The sequence below is a fragment of the Eurosta solidaginis genome, chromosome 3 (genome assembly GCF_040869045.1).
Source record: "Eurosta solidaginis isolate ZX-2024a chromosome 3, ASM4086904v1, whole genome shotgun sequence".
NCBI lineage: Eukaryota > Metazoa > Arthropoda > Insecta > Diptera > Tephritidae > Eurosta > Eurosta solidaginis.
In genome coordinates, this window is record NC_090321.1 from 26,046,270 (window position 1) to 26,054,350 (window position 8,081).

General features: G+C 34.5%; 1 long non-coding RNA gene across 1 annotated transcript; it reads left to right on the forward strand.

The window, feature by feature from the left end:
* The first annotated feature begins 5,273 nt into the window (after positions 1-5,273).
* LOC137243486 (uncharacterized) lies at positions 5,274-6,320 on the forward strand. The gene is made up of 2 exons (XR_010950541.1): positions 5,274-5,913; positions 6,013-6,320. It is a non-coding gene; the product is annotated as an uncharacterized lncRNA (long non-coding RNA).
* Positions 6,321-8,081: the final 1,761 nt, after the last annotated feature.

The window sequence follows — 8,081 nt, forward strand, 5'->3', positions numbered from 1 at the left end:
CAGCGCAAGCTCTACGAAGTAGTTCATCGGCCAAACAACAGAGTGTGAAGGAACGAACCAGGGTATTGAGTGGTACGATGAAACACAGGTACCATGAGAACAATAATTCGAAAAGTTTCTTGGCGGGAGATTTGGTACTGTTATACAACCCTCACCGGCGGAAAGGTGTTCCATCCAAATTTCGGTGCAGTTGGGAAGGCCCGTACAAGGTTGTGAAGAAGATCAGTGATACCATCTACCGCATACAAAGCATTGAGAAACCACGGAGTAGAAGAGTGGTACATTTGGCGATGCTAGCAGCGTTTACATCGAGAGATTTGGCTGATCGGGACGATCAGACTTAGGTGGAGGGCAGTGTTACGAATATTAGCAAAACTAAGGAGTGCTGCCAGCTCTAAGCCGATGTGAATGTGCAGTGACGTGAATGCACATCAATAATTCAATCATCATGTATCTACATAAACGAAACAATAACTGCGTCTACATATATGTACCATGTACGTGTACGAGCAGCAGAGAGTCAATGCACAAATACATGCATATATCTGAGATACACCTATAAGTATGCAATGAGAAAAACTATAAAATTATGCAATTGTAGTTACAGCTGAGAAGTTTGAGAGATACTGGACTAGTAGATTCTGGAAGCGTCTAGAAGATGCGAACGCGGAAACTAAAGAGTATAAAAGGCGACAGATGTAGAGGCGCTGTAATTCAGTTTGAGTTGAGCACTCAATCAGTTATTGATTAAGCACGCGATCTGGTAGTAGAGTTTGATTTGAGTTATCAATCAGTTTGGTTATTAAGCCAGCGAGTAGCAAAGTGTAAGTGTTATTGTGAAGTACTTTAATAAAGGCAATTTTTCCATATTCAATATTGGAGTTATTTATTCAATCGTTTAGTGATTCGAACTTAGCAGAGGATTGCAAATAAGAGGATTTGCAAGCAAATTCGTTACAATATATATATATATATATGTATGCACATTTTAAAACACTTGTCTAACCCAGAAGACTCATTGCACTGGGCAAATGTTTATAATTTTTTATCACGATCTACTTCATTACTGCTTACTTAGTTAATCACTTGCCATTTTTATTTACTTGTTGCCGGCACCATTCCATAATTCCATTTTCTTTAACCACGTATAAATTGGGTTCCGGCGTTTTAGCCCATGCGTGCTTATGTATATTCTTTTGCTTTTGTTTGCTATTTTTTTGCAACTGCTTGGGAAAGGGAGAGGAATTAGGTTGAATTGGGAGAAGACTACAGCAGCGGCCGTGGTTATAGAACTACGTAAATGAACGGGTGATAAGAATTGCGAATATTAATATTTCTTTATATAATTCTTTTTACACATTTGTTTTGCGGTTATTGTTATATTTCTATATTGAAATTTGATGTTAACGAAGCAGGTTTTTTTGAATTAAAGGCAACATTTCAGATAGATTTTTTTATACCCAGCTGCGCAGAGCTCACAGAGTATATTAACTTTGTTCGCATAACGGTAATCCGTAACGGCATAAACTAATCGAGATAGATAATGCCTTCTATATATCAAAATGATCTGGGCGAAAAAGGAAATTCATTTAGCCATGTCCGTCCGTCCGTAAACACGATAACTTGAGTAAAGTTTGAGGTATCTTGATGAAATTTGGTATGTAGGTTCCTGGGCACTCATCTCAGATCGCTTTTGAAATGAACGAACTCAGACTACAACCACGCCCACTTTTTCGATATCGAAAATTTCGAATAACCGAAAAAGTGCGATAATTCATTACCAAAGACAGATAAAGCGATTAAACTTGATAGGTGCGTTGAACTTATGACGCACAATAGAAAAATAGTAAAATTTTGGACAACGGGCGTGGCACCGCCCACTTTTAAAATATGGTAATTTAAACGTTTTGCAAGCTGTAATTTGGCAGTCGTTGAAGATATCATCATGAAATTTGGCACGCACGTTACTCCTATTACTATATGTGTGCTAAGTAAAAATTTGCAAAATCGGATGACGTACACGCACACTTTAAAAAAAAAATTTTTTTTAAGTCAAATTTTAACAAAAAATTTAGTATCTTCACAGTATATAAGTAAATTATGTGAACATTCAACCCAGTAATGATATGGTGCAACAAAATACAAAAATAAAAGAAACTTTCAAAATGGCCGTGGCTCCGCCCTTTTCATTTAATTCGTCTATAATACTTTTAATGCCATAAGTCGAACAAAAATTTACCACTCCTTGTGAAATTTGGTAGAGGCTTAAATTCTAGGACGATAACTGTTTTCTGTTAAAATTGGCGAAATCGGTTTGAAGCCACGCCCAGTTTTTATACACAGTCGACCTCCTGTCCTTCGGCTCGGCCTTTAACACGATAACTGGAGCAAAAATCGATATATCTTTAGTAAACTTAGTTCACGTACTTATCTGAACTCACTTTATCTTGGTACAAAAAATGGCCGAAATCCGAAAATAAAAAAATTCCATAATTCTATACCAAATATGAAAAAAGGGATGGTAATGGGATTGGTTTATTGACGCAAAATATAACTTTAGAAAAAACTTTGTAAAATGGGTGTGACACCTACCACATTAAGCAGAAGAAAATGAAAAAGTTCTGCAGGGCGAAATCAAAAGCCCTTGTAATCTTGGCAGAAATACTGTTCGTGGTATTACATATATAAATAAATTAGCGGTACCCGACATATGATGTTCTGGGTCACCCTGGTCCACATTTTGGTCGATATCTCGAAAACGCCTTCACATATAAACTTAAGGGTCACTCCCTTTTAAAACCCTCATTAATACCTTTCATTTGATACCCATATCGTACAAACTCATTCTAGAGTCACCCCTGGTCCACCTTTATGGCAATATCTCGAAAAGGCGTCCACCTTTAAAACTAAGGCCCACACCCTTTTAAATAATCATTAACCCATTTCATTTGATACCCATATCATACAAACTCATTCTAGAGTCATCCCCACCTTTATGATGATATCTAAAAAAGGCGTCCACCTATAAAACTAAGGATCCCTCCCTTTCAAAATACTCATTATCACCTTTCATTTGATGCCCATATCTTATAAACACATTCTAGAGTCACGCCTGGTCCACCTTTGTGGCGATATCCCGAAATGGCGTCCACCTAAAGAATTATAGCCCACTCGCTTTTAAAATACTCATTAATGCCTTTCATTTGATACCCATGTCATACAAACACAATTCAGGGTTACCATAGGTTCACTTTCCTACATGGTGATTTTCCCTTTTTTGTCTCCAAAGCTCTCATCTGAGTATGTAATGTTCGGTTAAACCCGAACTTAGCCTTCCTTACTTGTTTATATTGCCTTTTATGCTAATTACGAAACAAAAAAACGTCCCAAAAACGTTTTTGATTTTAGGTCAAAGCGGCAGCTGGCATCATAGCGGCCGTATTGCATAGGCAGTATATTACCCACTATATTTATTATTAGGCTAACTTTGTTGGATTATATATCCATTAATCCGATGCTTAGATCCCATAACCCTAATTTTTTTATGTAGCTTAAAGTTATGAAATCAATTTTATTTTAGTAAATAGTTTTGCGTTAATAATTTCAATGTTTTGGTTTGTTTGTCTTTTCTTTCTAATTTATTCTGCTTTGTTATATCTTAGTATTATATTGTTCACAGACGATATTTTATGGTAGATATGGTCATATATATTAACGAAATGGAGTGTTTACAAATTTAATACAAATTAATTACGTACATAGATCTCAATGGGAATCCTAACATTAAATATCCGAACATTAGAATTTTCATATTTCCACAGTGATCACATTAAAACCCGGAAAAAAGTCTAAGTGCACTTATTGCGTTTTTATACGGAACTGTTTGTTCACTTCACTTAATTTTTTCGCAATTTAAGTACTTAATTTTCTTTTCTTTAATTAAACATTTTTTTAGTAAACTCTGCCCTCTTTCTCATTACATAATTTTTTTATATTTTTACTTTATTATTTATGAAGGTATCCTCTATTCTACTCGAAATTTTTGTTTTGTGTCACACTTACATATTAGATATGTATTTATACAAAATTAAACGGGTGGCGTGAAATAGGCTAAATTCCTTTAGCAAATTTCTTCGTTTTTAACTAAAAGTTCATGTGTTTTGAATTATGACACTATTGAAGAAAATAGGCGATATATGTATATGGGTGATATAGGCCTACCGGGGAACCGAGCTCCCAAAACTACCTTCGGTAGCGCCCCAACGGGGACCTTCCGGGTGGTGTGGAAAAACCAATTTTTTAATTCAATTTCAAGTAATTTCACCATAATTCTATGTCAATTTCATTTGATTTTACATAATTTTTATATTTTTGTTTAAGGAGCTCCATACCAAAACGTTATAATTACATGTGAAAAGTTTGTAGAAAATTTAAGAAAATTCAATCAAAAAGTACAAAGTCTTAGATCAAATTCAAAATTTTAAAGAAAAGGTGAAGTAAGTTAGACCAGTTCAAAATTTTAAAGAAAAGGTGAAGTAAGTTAGACCAGTTTGCTATATTTCCAAAACTTGATGCATAGACTGAGTTGAAAAAAATACACGTTAATCGAATTTCGACCACAGGCGACACTAGTATAATTTTAAGAGGTTAAGGCATATAGACGTAAGAACCATTAATTCTTTTTTTTGGATTTGTTTATTAACGGAAATATACATTAAGAAATACGTTTATAACGTTTAAAAAAAAAAATCGAGTTGAATTATTTTTATTTTTCGGTATTTTTTTGGGTTAATGGGTTGAAATACCACTATGAGTAGATAGGATTTCCTTTTTGTTTGGTGTAGGCGTTGGGCAGGTGCGGAAGATGGGACGTGGGTACGTCGACTGACATGGACAAAGGTGAGGGTAACTAGGGACTTCTTAGACTCTTGACAGATGCACTGGTGTCAGGCTAAGGCATTGCGAAGCCCAAGGCTACATTATATATGTGCAAGAGGGAGGGCAGACTCCACCTCACCTGGACGGGCCCTCTCTTTCCTATCACTTTGTCTATTTCTCACCCTATCTCTATTTGAATACACAGGCATGAAACCCTCTATTTTTGTTTACGGGTACTGTAGGTGAGGGCGGTGGAAAAGACCCCACCCCAACCGACGAGCTAGCCAGGGCTCACAAGCATGCCTGCTTGTCACCGTTCCTTACCACGAAAACAGGCAGTACCATAACACAATCTAGGGCGTTGATCAGACAAAGAAAAAAATATTGTTCTAGCCTTGAGCTCGAATCGAACCTGAATCATTTATCAATAGGCCCATAAAACAAAAATAATCTTTCAACAATTTAATATTATATATTATCTGCAATATTATTACTACTTTCTTGTTAACTCCCTTTCTTGAGAAATTTTTATTTTTATTTTGTTAAAGAATGATTTCTCGTTCACCCATTCGTACACGTAATTTAACAAATTTAGGAAACCAAAACAATAATAACACAATGAATACGATAGATCGAAATATAACACAAAACTCACATCCAACAACAACAATAGAAGGCAACTTAAACTCAAGACACATAATACATATGTATTTAAAACCATCTGAAATATATAAAGCCAAGTGAAAATTATCTCAAGCAGGCAGTTTGCATTTGAATTTCGCAGTTGCAAATTAAAAAATACCTAATTGTGCGCATAAAATTTAAATTAGCACGTCCAAAAAATTAAAAAAAGAAAAAAATATGAAATCGTTTTTCGTGTTAATATTTTTAGCGTTAATTGTGCTTGTATCTACGGGTAAAAAATTTCATTGGGGTAAACGCGAACAAGGCGACCAGCTTTTAAAACAAGACCCCATGCCTAGTGGATTGACAAGTTGTTTAAGGGAACGCGGGGTATTTAGTTTTGGAAAAGAGGTTTGTAAATTAATGAAATTGTAAAAATTGCTTGTGACTTGTGAACAATGTTGATTAAAATATACATTTCTGATTTTCTTTCACATATTTATTTAATAGGATGAAAAAGATCTTGGTAAAATTACGTATGTAGAAGCGATCGAAGAAGTGATCGAAGGAGCCCAGGAAGGGGGTGGACAAGTTAATTTGGCGGAAGGTGGGCCCGGTCATAATTTTGTTAAGCTATGTTACGTCAGTAATTTTATGAGTGCTTGTGATTTTAAGATCAAAGTATTTGGAATTTTGTTACCTCAAAATTTTGAATAAGAAAAAAAATTTATTTGATATACTATAGTAAAATTTTGTTCCCGCAAAGATTGTAAACAAGAAATAAAATAAATTTGATATTCAAAAGTTCACAATACGAATATTCCGTTTGTCAGTTTTAATGAGTTATATAAATAAAGACAAAAACAGAAACAATACATTAACCAGCAAACATACATACGAAGTATATATAGCCTAATGGTAGGGTTGCGGGAATAGAAAACTGACAGATCAGGTTTGAAGCTCGAGGTGAATATAATTTCTAATTTAAAGATACGAAGACATCTGATGAGATCTTTTTGGAAATAACTATCTGTCAGTTGGAATTTTTAGTTGTTTTCAGTTTTTCTGAATTTTCATTAAAATTTACAAATGTATAAGATGACAGACGATTAAAATTCAAGACCACGTCCCTTAAACTTATCTACTAATACGGCCTGGTTAGCGAAAACTTTGGTTGGAAGCTAATCTATATAAACACCGTGTTGTACTGAGGAATAGAAATTTAGCGAAAGCGTCTACGGCACATCTCAAATAAAGGGGTATTTGTGTGTGCCATGTATAGAAATCTACTATAAAGCTTTATTTTTGATATCTCCTATCTTAGAAATTGGATTGGTCGAATGTTCGACCCCAGGCAGTACCAGTTAATAGCAAAAATATTTCACAAAAAGCAAAAAATGTATCCCATTCATTTTCGCGTCATCTGGCAAAGCGGATTGCGAAGCTGGATATGAGTATAAATCGCCGCTGTAGTTCAATCTGACCGGTGGTCTATGTTAGTTAAATATACGCACACCTTTCAAGTATATTTCTGTTACTTAAATATTTGTAAAATGTTATTTACCCTGAACTATGCCGTACAGTATTTAAGTTTTTACTGGAAAATACTCAATATTCACGCCAAACTTTACTATATTGGTATAAAACTTGATAACAAAGTGCTTTCTAGGTTGCTGATTACGAAATAGAAATTTGTTTTGAAAAAGTTCAAAAATAACCCGATATAACTGAAATTTATCGAGTATATTGGCAGTTCAGCGCTCGCGCATCACAAACCAAAATCCTTTTTTTAAATAAATGTAATTCTTTTTTTAAAAAGTCAAGCCGGCAGACGAAGTTTATATATATATGTATATATATATATATATATATGAGGGTGGGTCGATTTGTATGGACGAAAGTTTATTTTTTTTTTTTTCGACTTTGATTTTTAAGGTTTTTTTCATGTCCTACTAAAAAAATGTTCATTTGATTGTAAAATTTTCATGTATGTAATAAAAAATTTTTTTTTTCAAAAAACTGTTATCGGCAACGTTTTTAGCGGACATTTTTGGGTCGGACAGGGTATACATATGACAATTTTTTAGTAGGTCATGAAGAAAACCTTAAAAATCAATGTCGAAAAAAAGTCAAAAAAATTAAACTTCGCAGTCTCGAAAACTATTTTTTTAGTGGAACTTTTCTTCCTGAGCCCAAATCGAGAAATTGATGGCGCGATATCGGTTAATAAATCGACCCAGTCTAATATATATATATATATATATATACTAGCTTATGCCCGTGGTTTTTGTCCCACGTTTCTATAAAAATATGCGGGCTACGCGTAACTGGCCATGGTTAAAACATGAGTTGGTAAGATTGACTTCTGATACAGCTAATGATATATATTCATTTTTGTAACAGGATTCCCCTCGCGTAGGTGAGGTTGACAATTGAGTTGCAGAAGCCCTGAAGCTATAAAGGTTTGTATTGCGCTCATCAATCCTTTGATTCGCAGCTAATGATCGTCCTTGAGCTTCATTGATAGGGATAGAAAATTTGAGGCATTTAAAATTGAAAAGACAAATCTATCGGTATCA